The sequence below is a fragment of the Protopterus annectens genome, chromosome 8.part0 (assembly GCF_019279795.1).
Source record: "Protopterus annectens isolate FY-2018-M chromosome 8.part0, PAN1.0, whole genome shotgun sequence".
NCBI classification, from domain to species: Eukaryota; Metazoa; Chordata; order Ceratodontiformes; family Protopteridae; genus Protopterus; species Protopterus annectens.
In genome coordinates, this window is record NC_056741.1 from 1,836,994,013 (window position 1) to 1,837,019,388 (window position 25,376).

Sequence of the window (25,376 nt, forward strand, 5' to 3'; positions counted from 1 at the left end):
CTCTTCTGCCAAATCCTTCTTAGTAGCAGCTGCCACCACCATAGCATCTACTGGAAGTCCTCGTGACCAGTGGGGGCGCTCAGCTGGGGGAAATAATATTTTATCTGGTCTCTTAGGTATCGCTTCCATAGTGTCAGGGGCCTTCCGTGCATGCTGGACGATGAGGTGGACGAGCTCATTGGCAGGTGGGGTGACCCAGGAGGTAGGGGGCCAGGCACGAAAAGCCTGCAGGAATACGGATTCCTTAGATGAAGGCTTCCAGTCACCCCTCTGTTTAAGAATCTCGAGGATGTCACCAAAGGACACCTCATCAGAGGATGACCGTGGGAACCCTTCCCAGTCATCAAAATCCATATCTTTGGTCAATGACTCCTTAGTGGAGTCCTTGTGCTTCCTCTTACACAATGCTTTGTGGGGTACTTCCTCAGTGGGAGGTTCTGTGGAAGACTGCAAAGAGGGGGTCTCCTGAGGAGGAGAAACCTGAGGCTCTTGTGCCTAGTGTCTGGCAATTGAAGCTTGTGACAGTTGCGACACAGAGGGGGGAGATGACTCCAACATGTGAGCTTTGCCAGTGGAGGCAAGCGCCCTCTCCATGGCCTGGAAGGCTGGCCCACCCAAGGAGGGATGGGAGCCCGGAACCGAGCACGACAACCTCGGAACCAAAGTCACACCCCGCCCCAACGAGCCCGCCCCCAAACCAGGAGTCTCAAGAGGACCGTGAACCACAAGACAGAGAGCATCCCTGGAAGGTGCCATAGAAAAGAATCGATGTGGAGTCAAGAATGCACTCCCCAACAGCACAGCCACTGGTCTGAGATGAGCCCGATGCCCAGTGCACCGAAGGCCACCAGGATGACTCTGGTTCCAAAGGGAGATCCACTGTTGGAGTTGGAGGAAGGGAAGCTGCTGTCAGAGTAATAGGCTTCGAAACATAAGTGGAAGTCGAAGGAGGAGTATACATTGGAGTTTGAGGAGATATACATTCACCTGAATGAGGGAACTTGGACTTCAACGGTTGGGAGAGACCTCTGGCCACAAACTGGTCGGCAAGCCGCAACACATCTTGTTTAGAGAGACTCTTAGTTGACCTCATGGAGAAGGCTGATGGCGATTCTGGCCTTTTCAGGAAAGGACTATACTGACTGCTAGCAAATGGATGCAGTGAAGGGGAATATTTGGTCCTTGCTAATTCAACAGGTGCAGAGGCCGGAGCCGAGGATGTCTGCACCAAAGAAAACGGTGTGGAAAAAGCCTGCACCGAAGATGTCAGCGCTGTAGAAGTTGAAGGTGTCTGCACCGTAAAGGCAAAAGTCTGCCCCGAAGGGTACGGTGCCATAGTGGAAAGTGTCTGCACTGGCAATAAGGATGGTGCCAAGAAGGACTGCACTGAAGCACATGTTGGTGCCGAAAATGACTGCGCCGAGGGAAGAAAGGAGTGACTTTGATGAAGAAGAGGAAGAATGCCTCTTGCATGGTTTAACAGGAGGGGGTGAGCCCTCCGACCCAGAAATAGCCTCAGAGAAAGGAGACTTGAGGAAACCTTTCAAAATCAACTTATTCTTCCTCTTGTTGAGAGTCCTGGTAGTGAAATGTTTACAAATTCCACACGGAGGATCCACAGTCAGCTGGGACACATTAAGACAGTAGAGACATAAATCATGGCCATCAGAAAGTGGTAATTTACGGCCACAATCCTTACACTGCTTGAAACTAATGCTACTTTTCTTATCCAATATAACTGGTGTGGAGAAGAAGAATAGTACCAAAAGGAAGAAGAAAGGCTACCCAAAAGTGTAAAAAGAAAAGGAAAGATTACTAACGATGGTAATGGAGAATTACCTCAAGGTAAGAAAGTAGGTTAATAAAGGGAAAAGACTAAAGGGAGAGAGTCTGAAGTGTGTGATAGGGTAGGAAAATATTAGAATAAACTTTTGAGAAAAATTTAGAGTAAGAACAATATACAGACTTTCACAAAATTAGACACTTAGCTGAGAGAGTGGCTTGACACGGCTGTACAGCAACATTGCAAATGAGATCTGAGGTAACAGGGAGCACAGCATTCTGGGTAGGACCTTGGCTCGAGAGTTTTTGGCTAACGCAAGCTTGATACTGACCGGTTCAGTTCCGAGGACGGGGCCGATAACCCATCAGTAAGGAATGAAGGAAGATTAACATCAGATCTTACTTTATCCTGCAAATATTCACTCTTCCTTCATGCCTCTTCACCTCAAAGTCTCATGTAATCAACTTTTGACCTGTACAGTGTGCTCAATTCATCCTAAAAATAGCTGCTGTACATGTTAAAGAATTTTTACTATAATGTTACTAGGTGCATAATGTTATAGTCTATTATACTAGATGTATGTTATGGTCTTATGATTCTGTACCTGTGCAATTTTAGGTTTGTAAGAGAAAGTATACTGTGTTACATGTGGAGTTTTTTCCCCCCGAGCTTCTGTGAAAGGATTTGTATCTAGCCAGACTTTCCCGGTAAAAAAATGTAAAATAAATAAATAAATAAATAAATAAATAATATTCAGATCAAAATATAAAAACCAACAATGTGTTTGTAATGCAAGGCAGCTGGCTATAAAGTGGGCAGTTTTTAATTACTTGCTCACCTTTCCTAGCATTAATTCAATGTGAGCTTTGAAGGACAATTGCAGGTAAAGTGTTAAGATCTAGGTACTTGTGTTGTGAAGCTTTTGAAATTTTAAAAGTGTTCAGGAGTAGTCATGGCTAAAGGAAAAACAAAACAAAAAAAGTTCTACTAAGTTAGCACGAAAATAGTATTGAACACCATGAGAAGTTATAAATACAAAAAAAATGTTTTATTCACCTCTAGTGCCTCGGCAAGTTTTTGTATTTGTAACATCTGTAGCTGTTTTTGTGGTTCACTTTTCTTCGGTCTTCCTTTTACCTTATGGTTCTTTTGAGCACCGTGAGCGTTTTCATTCTTTTTTAATGACACCTACTGTATAAACCTCCTGTAGAACTCAGCCTTCTTGAACAAAAGGTGGAATTTTAAATAACTCTGTTCCCACCAAGACATTACAAGATTAGCAAACACGGGAGCTACCCTCAAGTCCCATGACAACTCCTGATATTTTATGTGTTTGCTCAAAATAGTAAAGAAATTGTTATTCAAAACAATCTCAAGCAAGGTACATATGGTGTTGACAAAAGTGTTGTCAAAATCAGTGAGCCTGGTTAGGTACTTCCTCACAAAATTTATCCCAGATTCTTGTTCAGTACAAGTCTACAATGTGACTACATCCAAAGATTCTAAATACACTCATCTCCCCTGACACAAATGTCACTCAATAATTCCAGGTGGTGCCATGAGCCCCTTATATAAAATTCAAATTTCTGCACCACAGAATTGAGGATATGACCCAGGAACACAGAAACTTCTTTCTCAGCATATAGCTGAATGAAAGTAGTTCTACTACAAAATACTAGAAATATATCCACTTCAGAAGAAGCAGAAAGAGTTAAGATTCTGGCACTGATCATGTACCTCAGTGCAAGCTCCTGTAATTGGACATTCTAAATATACCAGTTCATTCACTGCTAAGGACATAACATGCACTAGAATCACTCATTATTAAACCCAATACTATTTTCCTAGGTGATCTAAACTATCCAACTCTAGACTGGGAAACCAACATCACCACTAGTACACAAGCACAGAGATTCCTAGACTTTGTAAATACAAAGGGGTAATAACATCTTGGATCTCGTCCTTACTAATATGGAAGCATCTTGCATCATTCCTTGCTTACCTTCGTCAGAGATCCCTTTCATGCAAGGTACCATTAGAAATTTATTTAAAACAAACACTTACTCCTAAGTAATACATTGGAAAGAGTCACACCCAGTTAACTTCACTGAATATGCAGAAACTTACACCACCACACTATACCAGCATGTAAATAGCCACATAGGTGCAGATTTACCCTATAGAAACAAATGCAGGACAAACCCCAGAAACAAATACACAAGGTAGAAGCATAATATCAACAAGGTTTATAGAATTCTGACCAAAAGTAAGAAGAGTAATTCCCAGAATATTAGAGCCCTTGCCACTGAAATAAACAAACTCAGAGCATAACAGAATCCAGCAAAGCCAAATTTGCGGCTAAAATGGTTACCTACGCTAAAGACAATCACAAGGCACTTTTTAGTCATGTTCACAATCTTAAAAGCACAATGCAGCAATGTTCTGAGTTGATTGTGAATGCTGTTGCCTACACTGAGGCTGAAGATATAGCGAATCTATTGACTGACAAATTTAGCTCTAATTTTACCACCCTCTCCATTCCGTTTGCCCCTCAACATATACCTGAAGCTGGCTCACCTCTAGCTATCACACAAGACCAAGCTCTAAAAGTGCTATCAAAAGCTAAAAATATTCCATTGATGGGCCCTGCCAATATCCCTGGATGCATCTTAAATAGCATAAAGGATGATTTAGCCACACCCGTAACACTGTTCAATCATAGCCTCCAAACAGGTTTTGTACCAAGCGAATAAACAGCTGCAGTCATTTTCTGCATAAGGGAGGACCTTCCACAGACCCAGGCAATTATGGAACCATAAGTCTCACCAGACTCATATGTAAAACCGGGGAAAGACTTATCATGGAATTAATCAATCAATCAGGACATAAGGAACCTCCAAACACTCGACACATCACAGTTTGGATTAATGCTTACTCAACCTGGTAGATTTATTTTGAAAAGGTTCACCAAAGTAATGAAGGCAAAACAGTACACACAGTATAACTCCACCTGGTCAAAGCTTTTGACACAATTCCCCACTCAGGCATAGTACAAAAGCTAAATAAATTAGGAATAAACCCCCTATGTCACCCACTGATTGAAGTTACCTCCACAAAGAGACCAGTCACCAGTGGGGACCCAGAGTTATGTGCTAAGACCTCTCCTGTTTGACATCTACTTTTCTGAAGTAAAAGCCAACACTAAATGGCTCTGGCTGACTAAGTTTGCAGATGATTGCAGGCTAGGAGCAGTTAATGAATCCTGAGATGACTTAGCCATCCTGAAGGAAGGTTTGTCCTAAATAAATAACTAATGCCAAAATCATGCACTGAAATTAAATGCCAAAAAAATGCATTATTGTATCCTTTGGGAAGTCATCTACCCCAGTGAACTACGACACTGACAAATATGCCCAGAAGAGCTGAATCAGTTTTTCGGGATATGGGGACTTATGTGGACAATAACCTAACTTTTGACCAACATATGTCCATTGTTATAAGGAAGTTCTTCTACATTTTGATTATAAGCTGTACAGAAATTGTGTCTAGTTCTAGGGTTGTCTTTGTCTCTCTTTACTAAGCCCTTATTAGGCTAACCATTGAATATAATGCCCACTTTGACATGTATCTGTCCAGACACATGCAACAACTGGAATAACCACAGAGGTACCTTACTAAAAGGATACAAGGCCTAAACAACATGTCTTACATGGACCGACTCAAAACCTTGTCACTATACTCGGTGTTCTACAGACTGCTAAGAGGTGACCAGTGTCTGGGATACAAGATATCCTCCAACCCACTACTGATGGATTTACTGCACATTATCAAGGTAAATGACATCAGAAATACTTAGTCTAGGGATCTAAATCTCTTCTGCAACATCAACAGAACGCTTTGGAGGGAAAGTTATATCTCGCAGAGAATACTGCTGCTGTGGAACAGACTCCCCTTCCACATAAAACTAAGTTCACCCCTGCCCATATTGAATTGTAACTAAGATCTATGGATGGGAAACAGAACGTTTACCTAACACTGCACCCTGTACTACTAATGGACACAGGCAGCTCCTAAATGGTTTAACCCATGCATTGGTTCCCTCAAATTCTCTATGGTATAGTCCCAGTTATTTTCATTAGGGTTAATATACAATTATTGATCATGGAACTGGCAATGCCAATGTATAACCAAATGGGATAGGTTATTTTGAGCACAAAAAAGGGAAACTGTCTAGGCTTAAAATGGCCTGTAGGGGCAGCTAACCTAGTACTTACCTGTGAACATCTACAGAAGCTATCTTCAAAAACTACCAGGCTTCTCACCATATCAGGAATTAATGGAAACAAATCAGAGCACAGAAAGGGACTTGCTGAAGTCATGTGATGCAACTTCAGTTCCAGTGCCTAGTCTTGAATCCAGTTCAGTGAGGCTGAGTTCACTATCGGAACAAGCTTAAAAGTGATTCGTTAAGAGATTTTTTTTTTTTACGTGTTCTGTTTTTATGTATGATTCAATACTGTAGCTGTTACATGCATTTTATTTGGTAGAGTTATTTGTTTTCTAGCTGAAACTTCCAAGACATGGGTTCTGTTAGCATTCTGAAATGTATTTGTCTGTGACCCCCCCGCCCAACATATCATTTTAGATTAACAGTAATAGAGTAGATCTAGAAATATTGAGGGATGGCAGGATTTTTTCAGAGACTTGCTCTTATTTTTTTCTTGGGCTTCAATTGTGACAGGATAAAAACTATATAATCTAATCAATATCACACTGGGTGTTTTACTATTTTGCATGGCACTACTTTTCAGTCATCACTAAGTTTGTGCAATGGTGAAAGAGATTGTGTTGCAGCTCATTTTTAAAAAGGGCTTGAATAATGTATTTTGTTTCTGTACAAATACTTACTCATTTATGTATTGTTTTCAGGCTTCTAAGCCAAGATATGTTGTAAGTTGTGCTGCACATACCTCTTAACTGTCTAGAATATTGGTAGAATGTCCCTGACTAGACTTTCATACATACACACCCACTTGGAAGTTTAACACAATATTGTTGCATATTTCATATACAACTCTCATGTGCACATAGCAGTCTTGCTTAGTAATCCACTCCCTGGGCTATCATTCAACCTTCATTTTATCACCCTTCAAATAGTTTCAGGAATAAGTCTTTGTTCCCCATAAACTGCACGGTAAGTCCATCCTACAATTTTGTACTACATTTTCTTCAGAAACAAAAAGATACTGTTCACATTACGTACAGAAGAACTGAAACAATGCATCAAATTTCATTCCTTTGGCCAAGAGCAACTGTGTGTATAACAATGTGTTACACAGCTTCTATTAGAATCATTGCTGAGAGCATTCCTAATTTCATATTTGTAGCTGATCTTCTACTGTATCCGCGGTGGTGCAGCGGTAGCGTTGTTGCCTCACAGCAAGAGGTTCTCCCGTTCAATTCTCAGCTGGAGTGCGGGGAGTACCTTCTGTGTGGAGTTTGCATGTCCTCCCCGTGGTTGGCTGGGTGTTCGAAAGATATGCATAAATGGGCGTGCCTTCATTGAAGGCTGAACGTCGAGCTGGCACATCGGCATTCGTTAAAATCTACTGCCAATCATTAGCGGACCGGAGTTCCGCTGTGGCGACCCCTAACCGGGAAAAGCCGAAAGACAAACAACAACAACAACAGCTGATCTTCTGACAGATCCATACTGTTTAACATTTTCTTCTATATACCAAGCAAAAACTCTTTACCTGTACATATTCTGCTGCCACTCAAAACATTAACAACAATAACAGGAGTGCCCCACTGTGAACCAACAGTATGGATGGTAAGTCTTTCAGCTTTTCCCGGTTAGGGATTGCCGGTCCGCTAATGATTGGCAGTGGATTTTTACGGTGCCGAGTTGCCAGCCTGATGCCCAACCTTCAAAAAAGGCACACCCATTCACTCACACACCTACCTGCATGTCTTTAAACGTCACTCGACCACAGGGAGGACATGCAGACTCCACACAGAAGGCACTCCAGCCGAGAATCGAATGGGAGAACCTCTTCCTGTGAGGCGACAATGCTAACTGCTGCACCTCCACGGCCACAGCAGTACTAACGGTAAGTACGACCACAAAATGAAAGTAATGCAGTTACCCATTTAAAAAAAATAAACATTTAATTTAGTAATCATCAGCAAAAGAAATGCATTATAACCATTAAGAACCCATATTATTTAAATTTCCCAAATGCCTTTTACTACAGATTTGGGAAGGCCACACAGTCTTAGCAATATTTTTGTCATATGAACTTCCTGCTGAACTCAAATAAGGGTCACCCTTGGAAGGATTTACAATTTCAATATCAAAAATTAAAACCAATGAATTGGACATCATTGTTGTCACTAGAAACGAGACCCAAATCCTCAGAGTTGCTTTCATGCACTGAAATGACAGCCTGAATGGAATGCCTTATATGACATCAAAGACAAAAAGGAGTTCCACAGAGAACTACATGGAGGTAAAGCATCCCAGAATGAAAAAATACCAGAAAAAAAGGGAAAATTATTGCAAATCATGAAATGATTATTGCAAAACCACAAAAGGAGGCATTATGACAATAAAACAGCCATAAAGGTAAGAATGGAGACAAATCACTTTAAGTTTCAGTTAATGATATTTGAGCTTGTTCTGAGATATACAGTGTATGAGAATTCCCACTATAACCATCTTAAAGAAGCTGTCCAAAGAAAGAAACTGTACACAGTTTGAACAAGTTAAAGTGTTTTGGAATTTGTTAGATGCATGTACATACACAGCTAACCAGTAGTGTGTATTTTAAATAACCTCATGCAGATCAGATACACAGGTTATTGCTAAAGAGGTTCTGCAACCCGAAGTTACCTTAGAAATGCTAGGAATAACAATACATTTAAGGATTCATGGCATGGAAGGGCTTACTTCACCCTCCCCCACCTCAAACTTTATGTCATTATACATCGATTAGTCTAGTAAAGGGGGCAAGAGACAATAGTGTCCCACTTATATACAAAAATATTTTGGTACTTACATATTATCGCAACCACTTTCCACACCGGGCCATGGTTGCAACTTCTTGGTCATCCACTTCACAGCACCTCCCAATCTACATGAGGAAATTACAATGGGGGTTACTGACAGAGGCAGATACACATAAACAACAGGAGACAGAAAAATAACACTTCCGGCCACGGAGAATGAGCGGCTCTTCCCGCAGCCGGGACAGTCGTTTCATGTAATTTACCATGGAATGCTATTACTTCATGAAAGCCATCACTGAGCCAGATGGGAGAGTCACACCGGGTATAGTGTTTTGAAATAAGGAAGGTGACCTTTCCCTTTTTCAAGAATGACATGGGGCTGAGGACATTGCATCTCCCTCTCAGAAGGGTGTACAGTTTTGAACACTGAAGTGCACAGTTCCAAAAAGTAAGCAGGGATTACAACTGCTACAGGGACCGAGCTAAGCGGGAGAAGGAGCACTGTCCAAAGACTACGCAGGGACGAAGCTGTCTGTAGCATTGTCACTTAAACATGAAACCTGCTTCCTGATTTTATAAAAAGAAGCCCACATTTTATATAGAAGATTTATAAAAATAAATGAATAGAAATACCAGCGGAAATGCATGTTTATGTAATTACAACCGGGCCTCCATATACATTCCTGCTGTGGTCGGGAAAGTCAGTCGTTTCAGTTTCTTTACAATCACAATACAGTCAGACCCCAATGTGACTTATTTAACCTGGCAACACCTGCATAAACCGAATTACTCATTCCTGCATCAAATGAAGAATGCTGACATGTGGTTGCGATAATAAGCAAGTACCATATTTTCTTTGTATTTTGTTAGCTTCTTTACATGTTACCAATACTTAACTTTCACCTAAATTGATGGCTGCTCAAAAATTTAATTGTTTAGCATTATTCACATGGTGCATGCTTACCTATACAGCTAAATACCATTTCCAGTCATGGAACTCTGGAAGATTTTAAAACTAAATTTCTATATCAAATAGGTCAGTGTTCAAAATGTCCATGTAAGTTAATGCTGTTTCCTGGTTAACACGTACTAATAAATATCTGTATCCCATGCTGATATGTTACACTTAATAACCTACATTTACCACACCATAACTTACCTCATACCTCCCACAAAATATCTCCTTACTTCTACTGCTCTACTTTCCATGACCTCTTCAACTGCAGATACATCAAGTCAAAGTCCTTACCAACAAAAATTACAGTAAAACATAAACTAAAATGTAAATGGTTCTACATGTTTTTACACAATAATTCCACCCAGAAATTTAAGGGTGACTTTTATTTCAACTCTGGTCCCAGTAAACAGCAACCCAACAACCTATCCCACACAAATACAAATGTTTCTAGATCTACTTCTCCATCTACTGCTGAATCCGAACTCCTGTTTCTAAACACGAATGTTAGAAGTACAAGTAACAAATATGCATATCTAGATACTCAGTCCTCTAATACACTAATTACTACTGAAACCTGGTTAAAGATAGATATATCAGATAACAGAGTCATCCCCCTGGATTTAATATACTCAAGCACGACAGGAGAAACATGCTAGTGGTGTTGTCATTTTCGATAAAAAAAGTAGTTAGAAATAAATCCACCCTCCATACAAATCACAAAATTTAACAGCTGGGAACTTCTAATATCATTCCTCTTCATTCTGTATTTCAGCAATTTATATTCCACCTGATAACAGTATTTCAACAGCAGACAATATCCTCTACTGGATACCTCACCATATTCAAAGAGTGGCAGCAGATCAACGACACTCCCTCAGAATCAATTAACTTATACGGCTTTACACAACTAATTACTTCCACCATTAGCATTAATAAAAAAAAGTCTGTTAGACACACAACTTTGGATCTTTACCAACAAACCAAACACAATTTAAACATTTGGATGTCTGTTAGTCACAATAAGCAAGCACCTTCCCAACTATGCAGTCAGAAACTACATTACCTAATCCAAAAAACATAATTTATTTCCAAAAAATGTAAACACAAAATCTAACACAGACACATTTATCAATACTCTGATCAAATATAATTGGAACTTAGAAAAATCCATGTCAGTTGATGCTGCCATCTCACACTTTAATGAAACCTTTATAAATATGCTAAACATCCTAGCCCCTATAAAGTTAAATGAATCAAATCAAACCCTGTGCCATGGCTAACTAAAGAAACTGAACACATCACATTTCAAACAGAAAAAGTCTGGAAAGAGTGGCATAAAAGCAGAACACAAAATACACTTCATACATTTAGGTATCTCAGAAGTCATGCTAAGAACAACATTAAAATAGATAAACTTATTATATCAACCTCCAATACAGGCACCAAAAACATCCAAGACTTTTTGGTCATCACTAAATAAACTAATTCATCCTGGCCAAACTACTACATCTTCTATTACTAGCACAGCTGACTAAAAAACATCTTAGTTTAACTCCTACTTTATACAGCTAGTACTATCTTTGATTAAAAATAATCATAATACTAATAATAATAATTCACCTCTTCCCACCATCCTATCCTAACCAGTCACATTCATTCTCCTTCTTCCCAATCTCCATCTCTACTATGAGAAAATTTCTACTAAAACCAATACCAACATTTTTAGAATACCTAAAAACAGTACCTGACACAGTGGCTTCCCTGTAGCCATATCGATAAATTGATCCATAACTGAGAGATATAACTTGTGATCTGATGTTGTAAATCTTTGTTCATTCATTACAGATAGGACCTCGGTTCCGTCCTCGGAACCGATACGGCAGTTTCCCAGCTCGCGCAAGCCAAAAACTCTCAGCTAAGATCTACCCATAATGCCCCTCTCCTAGTTACTCCAGATCTCGTTTGCTGCATTCCTAGTCAGACATGCTAGCCATCTCTCTCAAAGCTAAGTAGAAAATTGGTAATTTTAAGACAGTTTCTCTTCAAAATTATTTAATTTTTAGTCAAGTTAGCCTTTTCTCACTGCCTATAACCTAAGCCTATTTCCTACCCTTTTCCAAGGTAATTTAATTTTTTTTTACCTTTATTGGTACTGTCCCTCTCTCTCCTTTTTACTTGTGGTATTTTCTCCTTTAATTTTTCTATAGGATAGCCTTGTTGCCTTACTATGTCTGACAAAGCTAAGTTGGGATTTACACAGTGTGATAAGTGTGGACGTAAGATGCCTAACTCAGACACACATGTTCATTTTACTTGTGGTATTTTCTCCTTTAATTTTTCTATAGGATAGCCTTGTTGCCTTACTATGTCTGACAAAGCTAAGTTGGGATTTACACAGTGTGATAAGTGTGGATGTAAGATGCCTAACTCAGACACACATGTTCATTGTGTCGACTGTTTGGGCGTGGATCATATTAAAGCTGACTGTGACATTTGAGATAGTTTTAGTAATTGGACACTAGCAGAACGTAAAAATAAACTTATTTTAAAAGGTTTACTCAAGACACCTTTTTTGGAAGCTCTATCTGGGTCGGAGGTCTCACCCCCTCCAAAGACCAAAAAACATAGGGAAAAACAGAGTCACTCGGTTCCTGCATCTCCATCAGTTATGGAACTGAGTCGGCTCCTTGCTTCGCCAGGGCCCACGGCGCAGACCTCTTTGGCACCAGTCTCTGTGTCCTCTCCCTCAGTGCCGACCATGATATTCACTCCTATTTCGGTTCCAACCTCGGCACCACTGACTTCGGTGCCATCCTTGGATCCCACATCTGCTCCGATGTCTGTAAATGCTTTAGCACCATCCCCAGCCACGGTGCCGACAGTTTCTTTGGCTCCATCAGCTCCAAAACTCGAAAACCTGCCAAGGACAAGATATTCTCCAACTTACAACCCTTTTTTGGGGCAGAGGTTTAGCCCCTTTCTAGAAAGACCTGATTCCCCTTCAGCAGCCTCCTTTAGATCCACTAGGAGTTTTTCTGAACTAGACCTAATGCGGGTTGTGGACCAGCTTTTGGCAGCTAGGGGATTGCCCATTCCAGCTAGACCTTCCGTCCCTCCTGGCTCGGAATCTTTTACCACATCTTCCTCTGTTTATCCTCCTCCAGCATCCACCCTGATCTCAGTACCAATGTCTACTTCGGTACATACTGTCACGGCTCCGACAGCAGTGTTTCCCCTGTCAGCACCGATCACCCTTGCTGCATCGGCTCCGATGGAGACGATGATTTCTCGGAGCGGTGCTTGGACAGTCCGTACCTTGGTAACTAGTCTGGCGCCTATTTTCCCGCTGGCACCATCTATGTCCATGGTTCTGACGGCTTCCAGTTCTCTTGGAACTCCTCAACTGGAGGTGGGCTCTTCGGGGCGTGGTGTGACCCCGGTTCCAGGCTCCCATCCCTCCTCGAGTGAGCCTGCTGTACAGGTAATGGAGAGGGTCCTTCATTCCGAAGGCTTATAGTCAGCACCAATGACATCAGTATCAGAACTCCCCCCCCCCAGCATGCACCTCTCCCAACCCGCTATTTCGGGACCCAGGTAGGGGAGTCACAAAAACCCCCTTTGAAGGGAATCCCTTCTCCGGAATCCTTCTCAGAAGATCCCACTGAAGAGCCACCCTTGAAGAAATGTTGCTAGAGGAAACACCTTGGTTCAACAGAGGAATCTATCACAGAAGACACTGACTCTGATGAGGGGAAGGGTCCCCATGGTCTCCCCAGAAGACATTTCATTCAGACACATTCTCAAAATACTTAAGCAATGGGGGGACTGGAAGTCCTCTAACCCTTCTTCTGAGGAATCGCTGTTCCTGCAGGCCTTCTGTGCCCGGCCATCTACTTCTTGGGTGAACCCACTGGCAGATGACCTTGTTAAATTAATTGTGCAGCATGCTTGGAAGGCCCCGAACAACATAGAACCTGCCCCCCGGAGGCCAGACAAAATTTTATCTACACGTGAAGACCAGCCCCACTGGTCCAAGCAGTTGACAGTTGATTCTATGGTCATGGTGGCGGCCACCAAAAGGGAAAAGGCAGAAGATAGTCACACTGTCCATCCTCCAAACAGGGAGTCCCGGACCATGGACAGACTAGGGAAGTGGACCTATGCATCAGCGACCTTCGCCATTCGATCAATGAACTATCTGGCACACTTTAATCGCCTCCAAAGAGACCTAATTTCTGAAATGTCCTCCTCTTTGGTGGGGGTACTGACTGATGAGTTGCGTAATACTGTCACCTTACAGCTAGCTACCCTTCAATCCATCTTGAACTCCTCAATGTGTTTGATATCTCGCACCACCGAGGGGGCAGCTCAAGCTGCCACATCCGGTGTTGTCATTAGATGTAATGCTTGGATGCGGTTGTGTGACTTCACAGACCCCTTTAAATCTTCCTTCGTCAATGCACCTGTCGATGAATCTGCACTTTTTGGACCCAAAGTACGAGACACACTTGCATGTAGTGAGCAAAATGGAAAGACCTTGTCTGCTGTGGGCATATGCTTTTCCAACCCCCAGAAGTCCTACTCCAGGAACCAGAAGGGTGGAAAGATGTGGTTCAAGAAATCCCAAGGATCCTTTCATGACACTCGTGGTGAACAATCCCCCTGGGACAGAGGGGGCAACTCATATGGAAGATGCCCCTTTTGGGGTAGAGGGGGTCCATGTAACCAGGGCGCTAGAGATTCTTTCTCCGGCAGACCCTACCAGTGCTCCTGAGCAGCGGCCCAATTGCTTTCCTCTGGAAGCAGTCGGGGGTCATTTTCTCTGCATCTACCAGCCTGGCATCTTATTACTACTGATGTTTGGGTGCAGAGAATAATATCCAGAGGCTACCAAATACCATTCGATTTAACTCCCAGACCCATCAAACGAATCCCCGATGTACCACCCAATCAGAGGAAATTAGCAGCCTTAGAAATAGAAAAGCTGCTAAGAAAAATAGTCATCCAACCAGCCCCAGCAGACTAGACAGGATCCGGGTTTTACTCGAGGTTCTTTTTAGTGCCAAAAAAGACAGGGGACTGGAGACCAATCCTGGATCTCAGCCTATTGAACAAATTTATCAAACCTCAAAAATGCCAGATAGTCACAGTACAGTCCATTCTTCCCTTCCTAGGGAGGGACAATTGGATGTGCTCTATAGATCTCCAGGATGCGTACTACCACATAAAGATGGATCACCGCTCCCGGAGGTTTCTCCCCTTCCGGCTGGAAGCCAATCACTACCAGTTCAGGGCACTGCCATTCAGTCTCTCGACACCCCCCTCCCCGAGTGTTCAGTAAATGTATGGCAGTTGTGGTAGCTCATCTTCGACTACAAGGATTCCAGGTGTTTCCCTATGTAGACAATTGGCTCCTTACTGCTCTGACCAGGAATCTCTTAGTCCGCAGCCTCTCTTACACTCAAGCTCTCGCTCTCCGCTTGGGGATTACAATCAACAAAGACAAATCTCAAATGTCCCCAAAGAAGACACTGGAATTTATTGGAGTGGTCTTCGACACAACATCCTGTCAAGCTTCTCACCCCCCTCACAGGCTTTTGAAAATAAGACACCAACTCCAAGACCTTCTTCCTCAGACCTACGTACCCAGCACGTCTTGTACTGCAACTCTTGGTCTCCATGGCAGCTGTCATTACGTTAGTACCACTGGTGAGACTGCACATGAGAATCCTGCAGTGGCTCCTTTCCGCAAAATAGTTGGTGCTAACTCACCCTCTCAACCACATGATGCGCCTTACAAACCATTGCAAGAAAGAAATGCTATGGTGGATGAAGCCACAAACTAATCTTTGGTGTTGATCGTTCTGTCTTCCCCAGCCCACATTCCCAGGAGTTCCAACCTTATGCGGACAATCCTGATGCCTCACGATTGGTCCCACAACCCTATAACAGCAAATCGGATCTTCCAGCGCTGGGGCAAACCTTGCTGTGACCTGTTTGCTTCCCCTCCAAACTACAAATGCAGAAGTTATTTTTCTCTGATTCCCCCCTCAGGGGGAACCAACGAGGGACGCTCTAACACACGACTGGCCCCCGGGTCTTCTGTATGCCTTTCCCCCATTTCCCCTCATCCCAAAATTTCTCCAGAAAGCTCAGAAGTTGAAAAGCAAAATGATCATCATTGCCCCCTACTGGCCACGTCAAGTCTGATTCCTGTTTCTATGGCCTCATCTGATTCACAGCCCATAGACCCTGGATCATTCCCAGGACCTGTTATCTCATCCTCAGGGACTTATTCATCCGAATCTGCACAGTCTCAAACTCACAGCTTGGTTCCTCCACTTCCAGTGATTGCCAGGCTGCCTGACATCCCATCTCCTGTTCGTGAAATTCTTCTGGTCTCACACAAACCTTCCACTAGAAAAGTTTATTCTAGTAAATGGACTAGGTTCTCTACTTGGGCCAAAGACCAGAACTTAGACCCTTTCTCTACGCCTATTCAAAAAATCCTACAATACCTGACTACTCTTTTACATGCAGGAGCCTCAGCTTCAATGATCCACATTTAGCAGCTATCGCCAATTTTCATAATGGTCTTGATAATTCTTCAATTATGTCACACCACCTATGCAAGGCCTTTTTGATGGGAGTATTACATGTTAAACCTCCGGTCAAGCCTCCCTTAGAACCCTGGGACTTGACTCTGGTGCTTCAGTCTCTCACAGGTTCTCCCTTCGAGCCCTTTGATTCATGTGATTTGAAATGTTTGTCATGGAAAACCATACTTTTAGTAGCATTTACCTCAGTGAGAAGAGTATCTGAGCTGCAGGTCTTGAGTGTCAAGAATCCTTACTTGATCTTCCACTTGGACAGAGTGTCCCTTCGTACTGACCCTTCTTTCTTGCCCAAGGTCATTTCTGGCTTTTCCATTAACCAATATATTGACCTGCCGGTTTTCTTCCCTCGGTATTCTAATAGAGGGAAGTACATTTTGCACACCCTTGATGTGCATCGGCAGCTTCGTTGTTACTTGGACAAGACTAAATCTTTCAGGAAAACAGATCAGTTGTTTGTGGCCTTTGCAGGACCCAGATTGGGTAAACCTGTTTACAAAGTGACTTTATCCTCTTGGCTTAGAAATGTCATTACCTTTATCTACCAACAGAATAAGCTATCCTAACCTTCCAGAATAAAGGCTCATTCTACCAGATCTATGGCTACTTCTATAGCTTTTCAATCCAGAGCCTCTATGGATGATATATGCGCAGCAGCCACTTGGGCAAGACCTCATACCTTTATATCTGATTACAAATTGGATTTGGCCTCCAGGGGACGAGCATCTTTTGGTTCTATGGTGCTCAGGAACATCCTTCCTTAGGGCCAGCCAGGACTCAAGTAGCTGGGGACTCGGTCCTATCTGTAATGAATGAACAAAGATTTACAACATCAGATAAAGAAGTTATGTCTTACCATAACATTCCATCTGTGTTGTAGATCTTTGTTCATTCATTACTTCCCGCCCTCCTTCCCCCTGCCTGGACTCCTGGTGGACTTTGGGAACTCCTGGTTAGGGTATTTGCTCAGACAGAACCTCCTACTATTTTTTCTATTACTACATCTTTTTCTAGGGTGGGCAAACTCGATCTGGAGTAACTAGGAGATGGGCATTATGGATAGGTCTTAGCTGAGAGTTTTTGTTTTTTGCGAGCTGGGAAATGGCCATATCGGTTCCAAGAATGGAACCGAGGTCCTAACTGTAATGAATGAACAAAGATCTTCAACACAGATGGAATGTTATGGTAAGACATAACTTCTTTTTTGCCTTCTGTGTTTCTGGCAGCCATTTTGTGTTGGTAGAGGCCTATCTTCTCTGCTAGTGAGAACAGAAGGGCTGCCTGGACCTTGTCTGGCACAGGATGATTGGTAAAGAAAGCAGGGTCTAGCAGGATTGCCTAGATTTCTGTGTTACTAGAATGTTCTATTTTTTTGGTCTTTAAACCCCACGTTTGCGCTGGTTTGGGCTTGTTTGCACATCAAGTACCACAGCTGCACTGTTTTTAACCCATTGCAAGGTATTTTAATGACAAATTTTCCCTTAGTAGCACTTGTGTGATCACCTAGTAGTACTCCTCTTAGACCTTCCACCCTTTACCCACTTAGGCCTGTCTCCCTCAGATTCTGATAAATATGGATGGATAATTTCTTACGGTTTCTCCTGCAACTCTGGTTGATATGGGCATCCTAAGACAGTTTAGCAACTGCCTCAAGCACATGGACAGCCCTCTACTACTACCACCTAGGAACACAATTTGTGAGAGGTGAAATTACATTAAGAACCTTGAGGCTATGCTCTTTCCCTCACAAGCCAGTATATCTGGCACTAAGAAAGTTGTCAATACAAACACCACACCTCAAACACCACCCACACCTACACAATATGCACCCGCAGATGTGGAGGTCCTCAACAAAAACATTCCCAAACAAAAGAGACCACCAAGACAAAAACATACGTGAACTCCACTGCCCACCATACCAAACATAGTACACACACCTGTGTCTCGCAGCCACTAAGGCCTAACCATAAACCCAACATAGTAGTCATAGGAGACTCCATTGTGAGACACACAGATGTGCCCCTCACCAGGCTGGATAAGGAGAAAGTCACGGTTAGTTGTTTGCCAGGTGCCAGAATCCGCCATATCACCCATGCACTCAAGTCTCTCAACAACAGGTACTGTTATGACTCTGTCATAGTCCATGTTGGTGTGAATGACTTGAAACATACCGACCTGGACTATATGAAGAAAGACATGATCGAGCTCACTGAATACATGTCCCAGGCAGGTATGTTCCTAGCCTTAAGCAGCATTCTACCATCACCCAGAATGATGCCTCAATACAAACAGAAAATGACTGACTGTAACAACTGGCTTAATTTCTGGTGTCATTCCAAGGGGATCCAGTACCTGGCAGCCTGGAAAGACATGATCAACAAACCATGATGCTTTGCCAGAGATGGCCTACATCTGTCTCCGTTGAGCTTCAGGCTTCTGGCAAAGGTTTTGCCTCCCCATAGTACCTTTTTAGGCAATGCTATGACGTCAAAACTACCAACATGAAAATGTCATCAAAATGCAAATTAAAGGTCATGCTGCTAAACGCTAAGAATATAAACATGAAACTGCACTTGTTGCAAGCATTCTTAACCCTGGAAGATACTGACATTTGTGCAGTCACAGAAACTTGGTTCAAAGCTTTAGAGAGCACCCCAGCCATACCAGGTTACTCATTCTACCATACAGTCAGACACCAAACCATGGGCAGCAAAGCAAAAGGAGATGAAGTTGCAATATATATTAAAGACATACACACCTCCAGGCTGGTCAAACAATATGACACACAGGAGACACTCCAGGTGCAGTTAACCACTGACAAGACCCCTATTCAAATCATAGCTATCTACAGGCTCCCAACTTTGACTCGAGATGCCCATTCCACCTATCCGGACCTGTTTGAATCTATCAAGATTCAACCCTTTACCCTGAGTATGGGTGACTTTAGCTATCCAACCATAGACTGGAAGAACTACTCATGCCAAAACACAAATCCCCAGAGATTTGTTGATTTTGTCAATGCAAATGCTGTGGACCAGCTGGTCGACACCCCCACAAGAGGTGATAATATCTTGGACTCAGTATTAACCAACATGAGTAACCACTGCAGCATCCCTACAGGCACATATGTCCAAACATATACCAAAGTACTAAACAAGCATTTATATACCTGAATGGAATCAGGAATACCCAACAGGACAAAATCATCCTATCCAAGGAAGAGTAAACCTGTCTGGTGGATATCTGCAATAAACAAACTCTATAATAAAAGGAAAAAAAATTGCTGTGCAGACCAAGAAGGATCAGGTGCCTAATTGGCAGCAATATTTCCTTAGCCTGAAAAAGCAAATAAGAGCACTAGTGAAATCCTCCAAAGCAAACTTTGAGCCCAAACTGGCCACATCTACTAAGGACAATCATAAGGACTTCTTCACATATGTTTGCAATCTCAAAGGAAGCACTCAGATCTACTCAGAACTGGTGGTCAAGACTACCCTATACACAAATACTGTAGATATAGCCAACCTGCTGCCAGACAGGTTCAGTGAAATCTTCACCCCTCTGTCCCCCCAATCAGTACATCCCCAGTGCCTGCCCCCCTCCCCTTATCTCTAGGAAACAAGTCATCACTGCCCTCTCGAAGGCAAAAACTACAGCCACCATGGGAGCCGATAATATCCCAGGCTACATCCTACATGAACTCAGACAGGAGTTTGCAGCACCATTAGGCATCCTATTCAACCAAAGCCTGAGTACTGGCTTCTTCCCAGCCAAGTGGGTACATATATACATTTTAGGTACAAATATAATCGTACTGAAACTGTTGCTATATGTTCTTTTGACAGTTTTGTTTTCTTGAAATAATGCAAACTTATGCTACAGTGTACTGCTTTCTATGGTGGTGCCAAAGAAGGAAATTGTTGATTTGAGTAAGAGGTTTACATAAAATAGGCAAAAATTAATGCAACTCCTTGAGGTTTTTGGACACTGAGGGCAATATGAATATTATGAAAGTCAGGAAAAGACAGTTATAACTGCATAAACTAAGATTAAAGTTGTAAGGGCAGTCATGTTGCCATGCAGAACGAGAATATTTTGTTTTATATTAATATAATGTGTATGTACAGAATAAGGAAAGGAGCTTCAGCTTGTGATCTCCATACAAGGACAACAAAAAAGAATTTAATGAAAATGAACAATGAAAAAGTATCAGACTAATTGCTTTAGAAGATGTTTACTTTAGTTGGGGATACTTTTTGCATCTCATTGGTATGTAAGAATTGTTTTGTCAGTTTTTTTTAACTGTATTAGGATATACAGTCATAGGACTGAGGTGTTATCATGGTTGAATTGTTTTATGATACGTGTCAAATGGGAAACTAAAAATGTAGTTATGTTTTGAAAAGAATTAGGTGTCATTATGTGACATTCATCTTCTTCGTAATAGGGATATATATGCGTCATGAAAGTGGAGGAAAAAAATATTGAGGAAAAGTATTAAGCTCACTGGTGAACATGGAAATGAATAACTGATGACTATGTTGTGTATGTTGCTAAATATAAGTTTACTGAGGTTCAGGATAACAGCGGATGTGGAGGAATATACCAACTACAGACGGTAAAGCTGAGGAAGACATAATTTAAATAGGAGTGTATGTTGCTAAATATAAGTTTGCTGAGGTTCAGGATAACAGTGGATGTGGAGGAATATACCAACCACAGACAGTAAAGATGAAGAAGACATAGTTTAAATAGGAGTGTATTTTTAGGGTATGGTGTCGGGTATGATGGGATACTAGGTAGATCTTTTTCAGTGAATGTTAGAATGGTCTGACATTCTTCTCAGATGGGTAGGCTGCTCTGGACCTCAGTGGAGTAATGGAAACAAGCAAAAGCTAAGGGGAAGTTTAAAAGTAACTTCTTGGAATGTCTGGGGGCAGAAAAACCCAATAAAAAGGAACACATTTGAGGAAACTTGTTAAGGAGGCAGTAGAGTTTGGCTTGTTGTAGGCATTAAAACTGAGAAAAGCTGAGATTAAGAAATTGTACAGGCAAGAGATTGTATGTGTAGTGATGAGTGTATTTAAGAAGGAGAGGGAAAGCGGATAGGGATTCTAGTCAGACAGCAAATAGATGGGAGAAGAATACATTTTTTAGGCTAAGAATGCTTATGAGAGGTAGGCAGATGGCAAAAACAAGGTTGAGGTGTGGCTACAGTAGTAGCACTTTATGGAATTGGAGAGGCTAGGAAGGAAGAGATGGAGAAAAGAATGGTGAGTAGTGTTAGCTTGAAAGAGGAAGGAGATATACTATTGATGATTGGATTTTAATGTAGTCCTGGAGCCAAGAAATAAGAGTTTTGTTAAGTATGAATTTCATCAAAGAAATAAGGAATCCCTTAGTGTAGGTAACAAAAGGGTAGGAAAAATAAGGGATACTACATTGACAAAAAAGAGTTGTTAGACCACACTATGGTAGTTAAGGGTGGGAAAGTTAATGCTAATATAGAAACAGGATAGCCACTGTCATCCCTTTGCACAAAAGTGGAGCATCCACCAATCCAGGAAATTATAGACCCATTAAGCCTCTGCAAGGGCATGAAATGGATTATCATGGACCTCATTAACAAGGACATTGGCAACCTCCAAACACTCGATCCCACACAGTTTGCTTTCGTCAACGGGAGGTCATGCCTGTTAAATTTGGTCAACTTCTTTGAGACAGTCAACAAAGCCATGGACGAGGAGAAGATGGTGCACACTGTCTACCTTGACTTGGCCAAAGCCTTCGATACTATTTCCCACTCGGGTATAATAGATAAACTCTCTCAACTAGGTATCAATCTGCATGTTACCAGATGGGTAGCAAAATGGCTCACTGATAGAACCCACCTAGTCAAAACTGGGAAAGCCAACTCAAACAGTAGACCCATAATGAGCGGTGTCCCCCAGGAATCAGTCTTGGGGTCTCTATTATTTGGGATATACTTTTCTGAGGTACAGGCCAAAACAAGTGGGCTATGGCTGACCATGTTTGTAGATGACTGCAAGCTAGGCACTGTCATCAATTCTGATAGTGATGTGGACATCCTCCAAGAGGGTCTCACCCAAACAAATGACTGGTGCCAGAAACATGGCCTCAAACTGAATGCCAAAAAATGCATTATCATCCCCTTTGGGGAGAGTGACTTCCCCACATATTAGCACATTAATAACAAGGTCCTAAGCATGTAATCAGTCGTGAGGGACTTGGGCACCCGGGTTGATAGCAAACTAACTTTTGACCACCTTGTTGCCTCCACTGTACGGAAAGCTTTCTACATGGCCCACCTCATTACTAAGGGTATCTCATCCAGGGACAAGGATGTCATAACATCCCTGTATTCTACCCTTATAAGACCCATTATTGAGTACAATGCCCCTTTAGGCATGTACCTCCCAAAGCACATGCAACAGCTGGAGAGACCATAGAGGTTCCTCGCCAGGAGAATCCAGGGCCTCAAACATCTGCCCTACACAGATAGGCTAAAAGCCCTGTCCCTCTACTCAGTCTCATACAGACTCCTCAGAGGTGGTGTCTGTCTGGCATACAAAGCAATCTCAGACCCTGCCTTGATGGGACTGCTGCATATCTGCGAGTCAAACATCACTTGAGTAAATGGCATGCGCGACCTTGACCTGGTCTGTGACATCAACAGGACTTGTCGGCAGGACAGATTTATGTCCCAAAGACTCCCCCTTCTGTGGAATAGACTCCCTCTCCACGTCAAGCAGAGTACCTTATTACCCTTTTTAAGCGCAACTTGAATAACTGGATGGGGAACAGAAAATACGTCCCTGGGATTCCACCTGTATCCCTGCTGGACAGGGGCATCGGGTGCTGACTTGTCGGAACGTGGGCTAAATTCTTAGCTAGGCTTGTAAGGGCCTCAGGGCGGATAGCCTGGTAACTTCCTATGATCCTATAACCCATCCATCTGGGGAAAAATCTATATAATACCATTCTACAAAGGTAGCACATCAACAAACTTTTCCAAATATAGCCCTATCCCCTCAGTCTATAACACTAGAGAAAATGCATACACTCACAACTTATTCAGCACATTAACTCTAACAACCTTCTCTCCAAAACCCAGCATTGTTTCATATGTCACCATACTACCACCACTGCTCTCCTCAAATTCACCAATATCATAAACCAACATAGAAGTGACGGCTACCTGGTTCTTAAATTTATCAAAAGCATTGGAGATTTTGTTGTCTTTCGGCTTTTTCCCAGTAAGGGGTCGCCACAGCAGAACTCCGGTCTGCTAATGATTGGCAGTAGATTTTTACGAAACGGCGAGGTGCCAGCTCGATACCCAACCTTCAACGAAGGCACGCCCATTTAAGCACGCATGTCTTTCGAACACTACCCAGCCGTGGGGAGGACATGCAGACTCCACACAGAAGGCACTCCCAAGCCCAGCCAAGAATCGAACGGGAGAACCTCTTGCTGTGAGGTAACAACACTACCGCTGTACCACCGCGGAAGACTATCAAAAGCATTAGAGATTATATCCTATTAAACATCTTACTGAACTTTCTTCCCTCAGCCTCACCCAGCTCTCTCTCTCAAAGTTCCATAGCTATCTAATTGACAGGCAGTAAGCAGTCAAATGGAAACAAAATCTCTCCTCCTTCCTACCAGCAACTGTTGGTGTCCCACAAAGATCAATATAAGGTTTTGTCTTATTAAACATTTTTGCAAACAAACTACATACTGGCACCCACCTCACATAGTTCAATATACTGATGACTCAGCCCTTATATGTGCACTTCAGGACATCACACAAAATGTTTTCACTGTAACCGCAACATGGCTGAAATATTGTTTTAAATAATTAAAACATACTTATGCTCTTCACGCTTAACAAGCATAATTTGAATGAAGGCAACATACTTCACTGGCTCAAGTGTGACTCCAAGTCAGTCTCCTCAATTACCGATAACAGTGGCTTCTCCCAAAGCAATACAAACTTCTATGATCTTAGTTACTCTTGAAATACTAAATAAATAGGACCATAGCCAGCAACTAAGTTCGCGAAGGGAATGAGTCACGTTTTATAAACTTCTTAGGCTCTACTTGTAGTTACAACAAACAAAACCACAACAAATAACGGTGACACGCAATATCTCCAAAACAAAATGAAAAAATAAAAACGTTCAAACCAGAACTCTGGAGTACTACATGGCTTCAATTATAAAGTTGGGCATGCATCCTTAATCCTTAAATCATCTACAGATGATAAGAGTAACACATATACCTTGTTGGATTAGATGCTGCAGTATGACCTGAAAAACTGTGAAGAACACTGAGTTGTACCGACCCGAGATCTTTGAAGGAGCAGTAACAACAAAAAGTACTTTAACTCTTCTAATCATTGACAACCGTCTCCCTTGGCAACAGCGCCGTCCTCTTGGAAAAAAAGAAAACTTCCGGCGAATGAAGCAAAGGGCAACGGGAATCGTAGTGCACAGTGATAAATTACAGGGGTTCACTGACATTACCTCACTGAAATGGTATAACTTGGTATGCAGCTTACACGTGGTAATGCCAAGCAAATGTTATGGTATTTAATCACACCGCTCCGTACCTCGCTGTGAAGAACGCTCTTCATTTTAAGTCGCAAAAATTCTGCGTTCTCTACTGTCCCTCGTTTACAGTGTGTAACACACATTTATTAAGATTTTTTTAAACAAATAGTGTTAAATAATACATCAAACGAACTCGTTTCATTTATGAATAAACGGTTTATTAACCATGCTGTGAGGTTTCAAACTGGCTGTCCTTAGAAAGTTTTCCACATTTTGCTTATGTGTTCCACATTTTTAAGAGACGAGATTTGTATGATTTAATGACCCTCTCAACACAGCGGCGAGGCAGTCAAAAACTCCAAAGTTAAAAACGTTGTCTTCATTTACATAGTTCTGTGTTGCCGGTAATTGAAAAATGAGTGAATGTATAGATC

The 25,376-nt window shown here is 42.1% G+C and overlaps 1 protein-coding gene across 2 annotated transcripts in view; it reads right to left on the minus strand.

Moving 5' to 3' along the window:
• The window catches only part of DRC7 (dynein regulatory complex subunit 7), a 1,455,099-nt gene extending 1,430,280 nt beyond the window's left edge, over positions 1 to 24,819 (minus strand). Inside the window, exon 1 of one of the 2 annotated variants that reach the window (XM_044081324.1) lies at positions 24,672 to 24,818. The gene's annotated coding sequence lies outside the window, so the exon portion shown is untranslated. Of the gene's footprint in view, positions 1 to 24,671 lie in introns of both variants that reach the window. The other variant, XM_044081326.1, reaches the window with a different exon arrangement.
• Positions 24,820 to 25,376: the final 557 nt, after the last annotated feature.